The following is a 17399-nucleotide window of genomic DNA, read 5'->3' as shown; positions in this document are numbered from 1 at the left end:
ATTAATCCACACATCAACCGCTAACCAGCATGCATCTAGAGTATTAAATTCATAAAGAACAGATTAACGCATTAAGCAAGATGACATGATGTAGAAAAAGTAAACTCTAAATCCCATTGTTTTATCCTTAATGAAAATGATACAAATACGTGCCATGTCCCTTTCTGACACTGGGATTGAGCACCGCAAGATCGAACTGAAGGAAATATGCCCTAGAGGCAATAATAAAGTTGTTATTTTATATTCTCTTATTCATGATAAATGTTTATTATTCATGCTAGAATTGTATTAACCGGAAACTTGATACATGTGTGAATACATAGACAAAACACCATGTCCCTAGTATGCCTCTACTTGGCTAGTTTGTTAATCAAAGATGGTTAAGTTTCCTAGCCATAGACATGTGTTGTCATTTAATGAATGGGATCACATCATTAGGAGAATGATGTGATGGACAAGACCCATTCGTTAGCTTAGCATTATGATCGTTCAGTTTTATTGCTATTGCTTTCTTCATGTCAAATACATATTCCTCCGACTATGCGATTATGCAACTCCTGGATACCAGAGGAATACCTTGTCTGCTATGAAACGTCACAACATAACTAGGTGATTATAAAGATGCTCTACAGATATCTCCGAAGGTGTTTGTTGGGTTGGCATAGATCGAGATTAACATTTTGTCACTCCGAGTATCGGAGAGGTATCTCTGGGCCCTCTCGGTAATGCACATCATAAGAAGCCTTGCAAGCAATGTGACTAATGAGTTCATTGCGGGATGATGCATCAGGGAACGAGTAAAGAGACTTCCTGATAATGAGATTGAACTAGGTATGAAGATACCGACGATCGGATCTCGGGCAAGTAAGCGATGACAAAGGGAATAACGTATGTTGTCATTACGGTTCGATTGATAAAGATCTTCATAGAATATGTAGGAGCCAATATGAGCATCTAGGTTCTGCTATTGGTTATTGGCCGGAGAGGTGTCTCGGTCATGTCTACATAGTTCTCGAACCCGTAGGGTCCGCACGCTTAACGTTCGATGACGATTTGTATTATATGAGTTATGTGATTTGGTGACCAAATGTTGTTCGGAGTCCTGGATGAGATCATGGATATGACGAGGAGTCTCAAAATGGTCGAAAGTTAAAGATTTATATATTAGATGATAGTATTCAGACACCGGAAGTGTTCTGGAATGTATCGGGTACATATTGGAGTACCAGGGGGTTACCGGAACTCCCCGGGGGAAGATACGGGCTGTAAGGGCCTTAGGAGGGAGCACACCAGCCCACAAAGGGGTGGCGCCCCCCTCCCCCAAGGAAGGAGGACGAATATGATTAGGAGGAGGGGGCGGCGCCCCCCCCCCCCTCTTTGCTTCTCCCCCCTCTCTTCCCTTCTCCCCTTCCAGTAAAAGGAAAAGGGGGAGGCCGAATCCTACTAGGAGCCCAAGTAGGACTCCTCCTACTTGGGTCACGCATAGGGTTGCCTCTTGATAGTCCCCAAGTGCAGGGAATCATCGTAGCAATTCCCAAAGGTGTAAGTGATAAGTATGGAGTGTCGAACCCACAAGGAGCTAAAGGTAAGATCAATATTCTCTCAAGCCCTATCTGCCACTGATACAACTCTACGTGCACTGAATGTTTGCTTCCAACTAGAAACAAGAAATAAAACTGTGTTGTGGGTATGAAGAGGATAACTTTGTATGAAATCGGAGAGCTAAAATATAAAAGTAGGTGCTGTTATCATGAAGTTAGAGTGTAATACTAAATAATATAAATAGCGAGTGTGGAATAATGGTGGATCGGTGTGCGGAATTGTCCTAGGCAATTGTTAACAAGACCGGTAATCACTATTGCAGTTTCATATGAGGGAGATGCAAAAGCTAACATACTTTCTCTACTTGGATCATATGCACTTATGATTTGAACTCTAGCAAGCGTCCGCAAATACTAAAGATCATTAAGGTAAAACCCAACCATAGCATTAACGCATCAAGTCCTCTTTATTCCCATACGCAACAACCCCTCTTACTCGGGTTTGTGTTTCCGTCACTCACCTACCCACTATAAGCGAATCATGAACGTATTGCAACACCCTACAGTGGGAATCCCTCACGCTTGCGCGACACGGAGGGCACCATAGGACAGCATCAAAGTGAAACATACAACTCATACCAATCTAGATCATCAATCAACCCAAAGACAAAAGATATCTACTCAAAACATCATAGGATGGCAACACATCATTGGATCATAATATGTAGCATAAAGCACCTTGTTCAAGTAGGGATTACAGCAGGGTGCGGGAGAGTGGACCGCGTAAAAGAGGTGAGGATGGTGATGATGATGGTGATGTTGATGAAGACGATCACCGCGGCGATGATTCCCCTCCCGATGGCACTCCGGTGCCACCAAGAGAGAGGTGGAGAGGTTCTCCCCCTTGTGCTTCCTCCTCCATGGCTTTCCCCCTGTGGTCCTTGGCCTTCATGGAGATGATGGCCCCTCCGAGATCCTCCTCCATGGCCTTCGGTGATGATGGCCCCCTCCGGCAGGGTGCCAGAGAGGGCCTAGATTGATTTCTTGTGGCTACAGAGGCTTGCGGCGGCGGAACTTCCAATCTAGGTTAATTCTCGAAGGTTTTAGTATTTATAGGAATTTTTGGTGTTGGTTTCACGTCAAGGGGGTCTCTGGGCTGTCCACGAGATAGGAGGGCGCCCCCCCCCCCAGGGGGGGCACGCCACCCTGTCTCGTGGGCAGCCCGGGACTCCTCTGGCCCAACTCCGATGCTCTGTGGTCTTCTTTTGGTCCAGAAAAAATCCTCAAAAATTGGCACGTCATTTGGACTCCATTTGGTATCCCTTTTCTGTAAAACACTAAAACAAGGACAAAACAGAAACTGGCACTGGGCTCTAGGTTAATAAGTTAGTCCCAAAAATCATATAAAATGACATATAAATGCTTATAAAACACTATAGATGGGTAATATAATAGCATGAATACTTCATAAATTATAGATACGTTGGAGACGTATCAGCATCCCCAAGCTTAATTCCTGCTCGTCCTCGAGTAGGTAAATGATAAAAGAAATAATTTATGAAGTGTGAATGCTAGCAGGTGCACAAGTTTGATCAATGATAATTTCAATCACCTTTTCTAGCATCAAAATGTGTCATAATAGTAGCTTACCTCATAAATCTTTTCATGATCAAGTAACAATCTAGTCACAATGTCAAGCATGGTTCAGAAACTTCATTGAGAACTAACAAACTATAATCTCGGTCATTGAAGCAATTGCAATTTATCATAACATCAGAAAGAGTCAAGAATAGAGCTTTTCAGCAAGTTCACATACTCAACTATCATATAGTCTTCTACAATTGCTAACACTCACGCAATACTTGTGGTTATAGAGTTTCAGCCGGACACTGAGAAAGATAGGGGCTTATTGTGTTGCCTCCCAACGTATTCACCTTTAGGTGATGTCAACAATAATATCCCATGCTAACTTACATCCAGTTGGATATATATATCATGATCTTTCAAACACGAGGAGCTTGCCAAAGGATAAAATGAAAAAGGGAAAGGTGAGGATCATCTCGACTCAAGCATAAAGTAAAAACATAAAGTAAAAGATAGGCCCTTCGCAGAGGGAAGCATAGGTTGTCATGCGCGTTTAGGGTTGATGCACAAAATCTTAATGCAAAAGAACGTCACTTTATATTTCCCCTTGCATGTGGACCTTTATTATGCAGTCCGTCGCTTTTATTACTTCCACAGCAAGTTCGTACAAAGCTTATTTTCTCTGCACTAATAAGTCATACATATTTAGAGAGCAATTTTTATTGCTTGCACCGATGACAACTTACTTGAAGGATCTTACTCAATACATAGGTAGGTATGGTAGACTCTTATGGCAAAACTGGGTTTTAAGGGTATTTGGAAGCACAAGTAGTATCTCTACGTGGTGCGAGGAATTTGGCTAGCATGAGGGGGAAAGGCAAGCTCAACATGGTTGGAAGGTCAATGACAATATACTTTAACTGAGATGTCGGAAAACATAAACCATTACATTGTCTTCCTTGTCCAACGCCAACTCGTTTAGCATGTCATACTTAATGAGTGCTTCACAATCATAAAAGATGTCCAGGATAATATATTTGTATGTGAACCTCTCTTTCCTTATTACTTCCTATTAATTGCAACGATGACCAAAACTACGTTTGCCAACTCTCAACAACTTTTATGCCTCATACTTTCTATGTGTGAAGTCATCACTAACCAAGTTATAAGCAAATGAAACATATAAGAGTTCAGATTTATGACATTCAATTCATTCCCCCATTTACTCATAGGATATACATGAAGCGCAAGAGTAAATGACAAACTACTCCAAAAGATATGAGTGAAGGACACTGAGTAGGCAAATAATTAACTAGCCATGGGAGGGTTCCTTTTCTATTCAAAATTTCAGATCCAATGATTTTATTCAAACAGCAAGTAAAACAAAATAAAATGACATTGCAAGGATAGCACAACTCATGTGAAGAAGCAAAAACTTAGGCTCAACCGATACTAACCGATAGTTGTTGAAGAAGAAGGGTGGGATGCCTAACGGGGCATCCCCAAGCTTAGATGCTTGAGACTTCTTGAAATATTTATCTTGGGGTGCCATGGGCATCCCCAAGCTTGAACTTTTGTGTCTCTTTAATTCATCTCATATCACGGTTTCTCTTTTTATCAAAAGCTTCATCCACAACAAGCTCAACAAGAACTCATGAGATAGGTTAGTATAAACCAATGCAAAACCTTATCATTTTCTACTGTAACAAAACACTAGAATTATTATTAAACATTTCATACTAAATGCCTCTGCATATTTAATACTCCTATCCTCAAATAGAATCATTAAACAAGCAAACATATGCAAACAATGCAAACATAACAGCAATCTATCAAAACAGTACAGCCTGTAAAGAATGCAAGAGTATCAATACTTCCCTAACTCCAAAAATTATGAGAGAAAATTCCCACTGTAGTATATTTATCAGAGCTCATTATGCAAAAAGTTTCAACATTATATCATGCTCTGACTTTGCTAGGGAATTTTTGCAACAGCGGTAAACTTTCTATTTTCAAACAGCAACATGTATACTAGCAAAATAAGCATGATAAAGGCTATCCTTGACATTTTTATTGAAACTAAAGATGCAAAACACTATTCTAAATAACAGCAAGCTAAAACTAACAAAATAAAATGACGCTCCAAGTAAAACACATATCATGTGACGAATAAAAATATAGCTCCGAGTAAGGTGTACCGATAGTTTTGAAGACGAAAGAGGGGATGCCTTCCGGGGCATCCCCAAGCTTAGGCGCTTGAGTCTTCCTTGAATATTACCTTGGGGTGCCATGGGCATCCCCAAGCTTGAACTCTTGTCTCTCTTTATTCTTCTCACATCGGTAACTCCTCGTTCTTCAAACACTTCATTCACAAAAACTTAAACAAAAACTTTGTGAGATCCGTTAGTGCAATAAAGCAAACTACCACTTTAAGTTACTGTAATTAACTCATTCTTTGTTTATAATTGTGTTAAACCTACTGTATTCCAACATCTCTATGGTTCATACCCCCCGATACTAGCCATAGATACATCAAAATAAGCAAACAACACACGAAAAATAGAATCTGTTAAGAACAGGACAGTCTGTAGTAATCTGGAAGTTTAGTAAACTTCTGTAACTCCAAAAATTATGAAACAAAAATTGAAAATTTGAACAATTTGTACAGAAGTAATGTGCAAAACGTTTCAGACCCATTTGACTTTCCAGTTAAAAATGTAAATTCACGCACTACAGCCAAAGTTTCTGTTTTTGTTCTGCACATAGTAAACAAGCAATCTTATCATGCTAAAACCAAAGCTTGGCACATTATTTTTATAATACAATGGTTATGTACAAGGGGGTAATTAATTCTACATTGTTTCCATGAGCATGAACACAAGTGCTCAAGGTCGACCCTCACTTCTTCAATGCATAACTTTCCAATCACTTCTCTTTTTGAAAAACTTTTTTAGGCATGAGAGGCAAGTAAATATTTTTTGGTATTTTCATTCTTTTTAAAAAAAATTGTATGTTTCACCCACAACTAAACAGAAACAAAAAGGAAAAACAAAATCTACTAAGTAAATAAAGCAAACAAGCACACACAAGAATATCAACCCCACGCTATTGCTCCCCGGCAACGGCGCCAGAAAAGAGCTTGATAATCCCCAAGTGCAGGGAATCGTCGTAGCTTCCAAAAGGTGGAAGTGATAAGTATGGAGTGTCGAACCCACAAGGAGCTAAAGGTAAGATCAATATTCTCTCAAGACCTATCTGCCACTGATACGACTCTATGTGCACCGAACGTTTGCTTCCAACTAGAAACAAGAAATAAAACTGTGTTGTGGGTATGAAGAGGATAACTTTGTATGAAATCGGAGAGATAAAATATAAAAGTAGGTGCTGTTATCATGAAGTTAGAGTGTAATACTAAATAATATAAATAGTGAGTGTGGAATAATGGTGGATCGGTGTGCGGAATTGTCCTAGGCAATTGTTAACAAGACCGGTAATCACTATTGCAGTTTCATATGAGGGAGAGGCAAAAGCTAACATACTTTCTCTACTTGGATCATATGCACTTATGATTGGAACTCTAGCAAGCGTCCGCAAATACTAAAGATCATTAAGGTAAAACCCAACCATAGCATTAACGCATCAAGTCCTCTTTATTCCCATACGCAACAACCCCTCTTACTCGGATTTGTGTTTCCGTCACTCACCAACCCACTCTAAGCGAATCATGAACGTATTGCAACACCCTACAGCGGGAATCCCTCACGCTTGCGCGACATGGAGGGCACCATAGGACAGCATCAAAGTGAAACATACAACTCATACCAATCTAGATCATCAATCAACCCAAAGACAAAAGATATCTACTCAAAACATCATAGGATGGCAACACATCATTGGATCATAATATGTAGCATAAAGCACCATGTTCAAGTAGGGATTACAGAGGGGTGCGGGAGAGTGGACCACGTAAAAGAGGTGAGGATGGTGATGATGATGGTGATGTTGATGAAGACGATCACCGCAGTGATGATTCCCCTCCCGATGGCACTCCGGTGCCACCAAGAGAGAGGAGGAGAGGTTCTCCCCCATGTGCTTCCTCCTCCATGGCTTTGCCCCTCTGGTCCTTGGCCTTCATGGAGATGATGGCCCCTCCGAGATCCTCCTCCATGGCCTCCGGTGATGATGGCACCCTCCGGCAGGGTGCCAGAAAGGGCCTAGATTGATTTCTCGTGGCTACAGAGGCTTGCGGCAGCGGAACTTCCGATCTAGGTTAATTCCCGAAGGTTTCAAAATTTATAGGAATTTTTGGCATTGGTTTCACGTCAAGGGGGTCTCTGGGCTATCCACGAGATAGGAGAGCACCCCCCCCCTAGGGGGGGCGCGCCCCCCTGTCTCGTGGGCAGCCCGGGACTCCTCTGGCCTAACTCCGATTCTCCATGGTCTTCTTTTGGTCCAGAAAAAATCCTCAAAAATTGGCACGTCATTTGGACTCCGTTTGGTATCCCTTTTCTGTAAAACACTAAAACAAGGACAAAACAGAAACTGGCACTGGGCTCTAGGTTAATAAGTTAGTCCCAAAAATCATATAAAATGACATATAAATGCTTATAAAACACCATAGATGGGTAATATAATAGCATGAATACTTCATAAATTATAGATACGTTGGAGACGTATCACCTCTCTCCCCCTCCCTCCTACTAGGAACACACATCAACTATTCCTAGCCGTGTGCGGTGCCCCCCTCCACAGTTTACGCCTCCGGTCATATTCCTATAGTGCTTAGGCGAAGTCCTACGTGGATCACTTCACCATCACCGTTACCATGCCGTCATGCTGACGGAACTCATCTACTTCCTCGACACTCTGCTGGATCAAGAGCTCGAGAGATGTCATCGCGCTGAACGTGTGCAGAACTCAGAGGTGTCGTACGTTCGGTACTTGATCGGTTGGAACGAGAAGAAGTTCAACTACATCAACCGCGTTGACAAATGCTTCTACTTTCTGTCTACGAGGGTACGTGGACACACTCTCTCCCTCTCATTGCTATGCATCTCCTAGATAGATCTTGCGTGAGCGTAGGAAATTTTTGAAATTGCATGCTACATTTCCAACAGTGGCATCCGAGCCAGGTCTATGCGTAGATGATACGCACGAGTAAAACACAAAGAGTTGTGGGAGGTGATAGTCATGCTGCTTACCCCCAACGTCTTATTTTGATTCAGTAGTATTGTTGGATGAAGCGGCTCGGATCAACCTTACATGACCACGTTCATGAGATCGGTTCCACCGACAGACATGCAACTAGTTTTGCATAAAGGTGGCTGGCGGGTGTCTGTTTCTCCAACTTTAGTTGAATCAAATTTCACTACGACCAGTCCTTTTTGAAGGTTAAAACAACAAACTTGACGAAACACCGTTGTGGTTTTGATGTGTAGGTAAGAACGGTTCTTGCTAGAAGCCCGTAGCAGCGACGTAAAACTTGCAACAACAAAGTAGAGGACGTCTAACTTGTTTTTGTAGGGCATGTTGTGATGTGATGTGGTCAAGACATGATTGATATATGTTGTTGTATGAGATGATCATGTTTTGTAAAAGTTATCAGCAACTGGCAGGAGCCTTATGGTTGTCGCTTTATTGTATGAAATGCAAACACCATGTAATTGCTTTACTTTATAACTAAGCGGTAGTGATAGTTGTAGAAGCAATAGTTGGCAAGACGACAACGATGCTACGATGGAGATCAAGGTGTCGAGCTAGTGACGATGGAGATCATGTCGTTGCTTTGGAGATGGAGATCAAAAGCACAAGATGATGATGGCCATATCATGTCACATATTTTGATTGCATGTGATGTTTATCTTTTATGCATCTTATTTTGCTTAGTATGGCGGTAGCATTATAAGATGATCCCTTACTAAAATTTCAAGGTATAAGTGTTCTCCCTGAGTATGCACTGTTGCGACAGTTCTTCGTGCTAAGACACCATGTGATGATCGGGTGTGATAAGATCTACGTTCACATACAATGGGTGCAAGACAGTTTTGGACATGCGGAATACTCGGGTTAAACTTGACGAGCCTAGCATGTACAGACATGGCCTCGGAACACTGGAGACCGAAAGGCCAAACGTGAATCATATAGTAGATATGATCAACATAGAGATGTTCACCATCGATGACTACTCCATCTCACGTGATGATCGGACATGGTTTAGTTGATTTGGATCACGTATCATTTAGATGACTTGAGGGATGTCTATCTAAGTGGGAATTATTAAGTAATATGATTAATTGAACTTAACTTATCATGAACTTAATTCTGATAGTTTTTGCATATCTATGTTGTAGATCAATGGCCCGTGCTACCGTTCCCTTGAATTTTAATGCGTTCCTAGAGAAAGCTAAGTTGAAAGATGATGGTAGCAACTACACGGACTGGGTCCGTAACTTGAGGACTATCCTCATTACTGCACAGAAGAATTGTGTCATTGATGCACCGCTAGGTGAAGGGCCTGCTGCAGGAGAAGATGCTGATGTTGTGAACGTCTAGCAAGATCGATCTGATGACTACTCGATAGTTCAGTGTGCCATGCTTTACAACTTACAATTGGGACTTCAAAGACATTTTGAATGTCATGGAGCATATGATATGTTCCAAGAGTTGAAATTAATATTTCAAGCAAATGCCCGAGTTGAGAAATATAAAGTCTCCAACAAGTTCTATAGCTGCAAGATGGAGGAGAATAATTCTGTCAGTAAACACATACTCAGAATGTCTGGATATCATAACCACTTGACTCAGCTGGGAGTTAATCTTCCAGATGATAGTGTTATTGACAGAGTTCTTTAATCACTGCCACCAAGCTACAAAGGCTTCGTGGTGAACTATAATATGCAAGGGATGGAAAAGACTATTCCTGAGCTCTTCACAATGCTCAAAGTTTCGAAGGTAGAAATCAAGAAGGAGCATCAAGTGTTGACGGTTAACAAGACCACTAGTTTCAAAATAAAGGGCAAAGGGAAGAAGGGGAACTTCAAGAAGAATGGCAAGCAAGTTGCCACTCCCGGGAAGAAGCCTAAGTCTGGACCTAAGCCTAAAACTGAGTGCTTCTATTGGAAAGGGACTGGTTATTGGAACTGCCCCAAGTATTTGGCGGATAAGAAGGATGGCAAAGTGAACAAAGATATATGTGATATACATGTTATTGATGTGTACCTTACTAATGCTCGTAGTTGCGCCTGGGTATTTGATACTGGTTCCGTTGCTCATATTTGTAACTCGAAACAGGGGCTACGATTAAACGAAGATTGGCTAAGGACGAGGTGATGATGCGCGTTGGGAATGGTTCCAAGGTCGATGTGATTACCGTCGGCATGCTACCTCTATGTCTACCTTCGAGATTAGTTTTAGACCTGAATAATTGTTATTTGGTGCCAGCGTTGAGCATGAACATTATACCTGGATCTTGTTTAGTGTGAGACGGTTATTCATTTAAATCGGAGAATAATGGTTGTTCTATTTATATGAGTAATATCTTTTATGGTCATGCACCCTTGAAGAGTCATCTATTTCTGTTGAATCTCGATAGTGGTGATACACATATTCATAATATTGATGCCAAAAGATGCAAAGTTGATAATGATAGTGCAACATATTTGTGGCGCTGCCGTTTAGGTCATATTGGTGTAAAGCGCATGAAGAAACTCCATGCAGATGGACTTTTGGAATCACTTGATTATGAATCATTTGATACTTGCGAACCATGCCTCATGGGAAAGATGACTAAAACTTCGTTCTCCAGAACAATGGAGCGAGCCACTGACTTATTGGAAATAATACATACCGATGTATGTGGTCCGATGAGTGTTGAGGCTCGTGGCAGGTATCATTATTTTCTGACCTTCACAGATGATTTGAGCAGATATGGGTATATATATCTACTTGATGAAACACAAGTCTGAAACATTTGAAAAGTTCAAAGAATCTCAGAGTGAAGTAGAGAACCATCATAACAAGAAAATAAAGTTTCTACGATCTGATCGCGAAGGCGAATATTTGAGTTACGAGTTTGTCCTTCATTTAAAACAAAGTGGAATAGCTTCACAACTCACGCCACTTGGAACACCACAGCGTAATGGTGTGCCCGAACGTTGTAACCGTACTTTATTAGATGTGGTGCAATCTATGATGTATCTTACCAATTTACCATTATTGTTTTGGGGTTATGCATTAGAGATAGCTACATTCACGTTAAATAGGGCACCATCTAAATCCGTTGAGATGACACCGTATGAACTATGGGTTGGCAAGAAACCTAAGTTGTCATTTCTTAAAGTTTGGGGCTGCGATGCTTATGTGAAAAAGCTTCAACTTGTTAAGCTCGAACCCAAATCGGAGAAGTGTGTCTTCATAGGATACCCAAAAGAAACTGTTGGGTACACCTTATATCACAGATCCGAAGGCAAGATCTTTGTTGCTAAGAATGGATCCTTTCTAGAGAAGGAATTTCTCTCGAAAGAAGTGAGTGGGAGGAAATTAGAACTTGATGAGGTAATTGTACCTTCTCTCAATTTGGAAAGTAGCTCATCCATGAAATCCGTTCCCATGATGCCTACACCAACTAGAGAGGAAGATAATGATAATGATCATGAACCTTCAGATCAAGTTACTACTAAATCTCGTGGGTCAACCAGAGCACGATCCGCACCAGAGTGGTACGGCAATCCTGTTCTGGAAGTCATGTTGCTTGACCATGATGAACCTACGAACTATGAAGAAGCTATGATGAGCCTAGATTCCGATAAATGGCTTGAGGCCATGAAATCTGAGATAGGGTCCATGTATGAGAACAAAGTGTGGACTTTGGTGGGTTTGCCCGATGATCGGCGACTCATAGAGAATAAATGGATCTTTAAGAAGAAGACTGACGCTGATGGTAATGTTACTGTCTACAAAGCTTGACTTGTCGCGAAAGGTTTTCGACAAGTTCAAGGAGTTGACTACGATGAGACCTTCTCACCCATAGCGATGCTTAAGTCTGTCCGAATCATGTTAGCAATTGCCGCATTTTATGATTATGAAATCTGGCAAATGGATGTCAAAACTGCTTTCCTTAATGGATTTCTTAAAGAAGAGTTGTATATGATGCAACAAAAGATTTTGTCGATCCTAAAGGTGCTAACAAAGTGTGCAAGCTCCAGCGATCCATTTATGGACTGGTGCAAGAAACTCGGAGTTAGAATATACGCTTTGATGAGGTGATCAAAGCATATGGTTTTATACAGACTTTCAGAGAAGCCTGTATTTCCAAGAAAGTGAGTGGGAGCTCTATTGTATTTCTAATATTATATGTGGATGACATATTGTTGATTGGAAATGATGTAGAATTTCTGGATAGCATAAAAGGACTAAGGATATGTTTCTCGTTTATGGTGGTGACAAAGAGCTCGTCATAAATGGTTACGTCGATGCTAGCTTTGACACTGATCCGGATGACTTTAAGTCATAAACCGGATACGTATTTATATTGAATGGTGGAGCTGTCAGTTGGTGCAGTTCCAAGCAGAGCGTCGTGGCAGGATTTACGTGTGAAGCGGAGTACATAGCTGCTTCGGAAGAAGCAAATGAAGAAGTCTGGATGAAGGAGTTCATATCTGATCTAGGTGAAATACCTAGTGCATCGGGTCCAATGAAAATCTTTTGTGACAATACTGGAGCAATTGCCTTGGCGAAGGAATCCAGATTTCACAAAAAGACCAAACACATCAAGAGACGCTTCAACTCCATCCGTGATCTAGTCAAGGAGGGAGACATAGTGATTTTCAAAATACATACGGATCTGAATATAGCAGACCCGCTGACTAAGCCTCTTCCATGAGAAAAACATGATCAGCACCAAGACTCCACGGGCGTTAAAATCATTACAATGTAATCTAGATTATTGACTCTAGTGCAAGTGGGAGACTGAAGGAAATATGCCCTAGAGGCAATAATAAAGTTGTTATTTTATATTCCCTTATTCATGATAAATATTTATTATTCATGCTAGAATTTTATTAACCGGAAACTTGATACATGTGTGAATACATAGACAAAACACTGTGTCCCTAGTATGCCTCTACTTGACTAGCTCGTTAATCAAAGATAGTTAAGTTTCCTAGCCATAGACATGTGTTGTCTGATGACCCACAAGTGTGTGGGGTCAATTGCAGCTCTTTTCGATAAGTAAGAGTGTCGAACCCAACAACGAGCAGAAGGAAATGACAAGTGGTTTTCAGCAAGGTAATGTCAGCAAGTGATAAAATTGTAAGTAGCGAAGTAGTTTGGTAGCAAGATAATTTATAACGAGCAAGTAACAATAGTAGTAAAAAAAGTGCAGCAAGGTAGCCCAATCCTTTTGAGACAAAGGACAGGCCAAAACGGTTTCTTATAATAAGCAAAGTGTTCTTGAGGGTACACGGGAATTTCATCTAGTCACTTTCATCATGTTGGCTTAATTCGTGTTCGGTACTTTGATAATTTGATATGTGGGTGGACCGGTGCTTAGGTGTTGTTCTTACTTGAACAAACCTCCTACTTATGATTAACCCTCTCGCAAGCATCCGCAACTATGAGAAAAGTATTAAGAATAAATTCTAACCATAGCATTAAACTTTTGGATCCAATCGGCCCCTTACGGAATAGCACATAAACTGGGGTTTAAGCTTCTGTCACTCTCGCAACCCACCATCTAATAACTACTACACAATGCATTCACTTAGGCCCAAATATGGTGAAGTGTCATGTAGTCGACGTTCACATGACACCATTAAGAGAATGGCAACATACATACCATCAAAATATCGAACACATATCAAGTTCACATGATTACTTGCAACATGATTTCTCCCGTGACCTCAAGAATGAAAGTAACTACTCACAAATGATAAACATGCTCAAGATCAAAGGGGTATTGAATAGCATAATGGATCTGAACATATAATCTTCCACCAAATAAACCATATAGTAATCAAGTACAAGATGTAATCAACACTACTAGTCACCCACGTGCACCAATCTATAGTTTTGATACAAAGATTGAACGCAAGAGATGAACTAGGGTTTGAGAGGAGATGGTGTTGTGCAGATGTTGATGAAGATGGCCCTCCCCAAGATGGGAGAGTTGTTGGTGATGATGATGACGATGATTTCCCCCTCCGGGAGGGAAGTTCCCCCGGCAGAGAGCAAAAGTGCTCCTGCCCAAGTTCCGCCTCGAGGCGGCGGTGCTTCGTCCTAAATGTCCTCTCCTTTATTTTTCTAGGTCAAAATGAATTATATACCAGAAGATGGGCACTAGAGGTGGGCCGAGGAGGGCACAACCCACCAGGGCGCGCCTGGGCTCCCTGGCGTGCCCAGGTGGGTTGTGCCCACCTGGTGGGCCCCCTCTGGTAGTTATTTTCTCTAGTATTCCTTAAATATTCCATAAAAATTCTCCGTGAAGGCTCAGCTTGTTTGGAGTTGTGCAGAATAGGTAGCCTGATGTAGCTTTTTCAGGTCTAGATTTCTAGGTGCCAGAATTCTCCCTCTTAGTGTGTACCTTGCAAATTATGAGGGAAAAGGCATTAGAATTACTTCAAAAAGAATTATTATGGATAAAAAAATATAAATAACAGTAAGGAAACATGATGCAAAATGGACGTATCAACTCCCCCAAGCTTAGATCTCGCTTGTCCTCAAGCGAAAATCGAAATCGAAAAACATGTCCACGTGCTTTGAGAAAGAGGTGTCGATAAAAACAAAAAATAAGAACATAGAAGCATCATGTTGATTATTATAACAGCAACAAAATTGAACATAGGACTTTTATCATTGAACTTGCATCATATACTTCCCATGAATAAGTAATAGTTCATCACATAATCGAAGTATAAGGAAAAAAATCTATTAAAACCAACAAACTATGTTCTCAGTCAACTTTGCAACTACAATTCATCATCTTTTCAGGAAGACTCACATATCGGAGCCTTTTATCAAGTCCACATACTCAACCATCATATAGTCTTCTATGATTGCTAACACTCACCTCGTACCCATGAGCAAAACATTTCAACCGGACACCTAGAAAGATAGGGGCTCATAGTTTCACCTCCCAACATACTCACCTCAAGGGTGATGTCAACAATAATAACTCATGCTATCTATATTCAACTAGACATATGTGCCTAGATCTTTACTCACCACATGATGCTTGCCAAAAGAGAAAATAAAAAGGAATAGAAGGAAAAGTTTGACTCTTTGCATAAAAGTAAATACATAAAAGTAAAAGATAGGCCATTCGCAGAGGGAAGCAGAGGTTGCCATGCGCTTATTTGTTTGCATGCTCAATACCTTAGTGCAAGAGAACGTCATATTGTATTGCCCCTTAAGATGACAACCTTTATTAAGCAGTCTGTCGCTTTTATTCTTTGTCATCCAAGTTCGTACAACGCTCAATTTTCTCTTACACTAATGATCTCACATATTTAGAAGCAATTTTTATTGCCTTTTTGCACCGATGACAACTTACTTGAGGGATCTTGCTCAATCCATAGGTAGGTATGGTCGACACTTGAAAAAGATTTGGGTTTAAGGGTTTTGGATGCACAAGTAGTATCTCTACTTGGTGCAGAATTTTTTTGGCTAGCAAAGATAGGGGGCAAGCATCACATGTTAAATGATCTATGACAATATCACTTCTATGTGAATATAAATATACATAAATTATTAAGTTGTCTTCCTTGTCCAACATCAACAATTTTGGCATATTATATTTTGATGAGGGCTCACAATCACAAAAGATTTCTAGGATAGTATATTTATATGCGAATCTTCTCTTCCCTTATTAATTCTTTCATGAGTTGCATCATTGACTAATGCTCTGTTTGTCAATCTCTAATAACATCTCCTACTTATACTTTTCCTTATGTGGTGCTATCACCTACCATAGGATTATTGTATGATCTTATTGATTTATTTCCTTCTTTTTTTTCTTCCTTTCTTATTTCTTTTCTTTATTTGCAACATGAAAGTAAAGAAATCAAAACTTGGACTAACATTATTTGCACACGATTACGAGGATAGATCATAAGCAGACTGTCGAATAAGAAAGGATCAAACTAACTTCATTTCATCTAAAGCAAAAATATCGAACTAAGATAAGTAAAAGCAAAAATATAGTGGGATGATATGATACCGGGGCACCTCCCCCAAGCTTGGCGGAAGCCAAGGGGAGTGCCCACACCCAATACTCAGTTCTCCTTTGGTGGTGAAGAAGTTTCTTCCTCCTCCTCGGCTAGCACTGCTTGTGCTGTCACCGGGGATGGATTTGCGGTAGCTTCCTTGCCCTTGCCTCCCTTGACAGCGTCCATAAGCTCCTCCCTTTTTGTCTTGATCTTCATCAGCCAAGCATCTTATTCCATGTTGTTGGAGGAGTAGGAATACGTGATGCCTGGCTTGATAAATCTGACCAGGAACAGCAAGAAAAGAGAACAAAGGATTTATTTGCGATACGGTGGTTAACGGGTTCGGGAAGTATATATAAAAAATTTATCTTGCAAGACAAGTATACAGAAGAAAAACAGAGTTTGGAAGGTGCCCCGGGTAAGTACAACCCACCTGGGCGCACCAGGCATTCCTAGCGCGCCCTGGTGTCTTATGCCCACCAGGGGACGTTTCCTGGGAGTTTCTTTATTTCCAAAATTCTAAAATATTCCAAAACTAACAAAAAATATTTTTGCGGATTTTTTGGAGATCGTTTACTTACCGTATCACGTACCTCCTTATTTTGACAATTCTGGGGTGTTTCGGAAGGACTCTTTTATGTGTTCTTCCGGTGTCAAAGTTTGGATAATATTACTTTTAACATTGATAGGCGTACCTGAGATATAATGCTTTATTCGTTGTCCGTTGACAACCTTCGGGTTAGTGCCTTCGAAATTATTTATTTTGATGGCTCCAGACTGGTAAACCTCCTCGATGACATATGGGCCTTCCCATTTAGAGAGGAGTTTTCCTGCAAAAAATCTAAAGCGAGAGTTGTACAAAAGAACATATTCTCCGACTTTGAACTCATGCTTTTGGATTCTTTTGTCATGCCATCTTTTAACTTTCTCTTTGAATAATTTTGCATTTTCATAAGCCTGGGTTCTCCATTCATCTAAAGAGCTAATATCAAATAACCTCTTTTCACCGGCAAGTTTGGAATCATAGTTGAGTTCTTTAACTGCCCGGTATGCTTTATGTTCTAACTCAAGA

Source organism: Triticum dicoccoides, chromosome 2B, assembly GCF_002162155.2.
Source record: "Triticum dicoccoides isolate Atlit2015 ecotype Zavitan chromosome 2B, WEW_v2.0, whole genome shotgun sequence".
NCBI lineage: Eukaryota > Viridiplantae > Streptophyta > Magnoliopsida > Poales > Poaceae > Triticum > Triticum dicoccoides.
Note: the sequence above shows the minus strand (reverse complement) of the source record.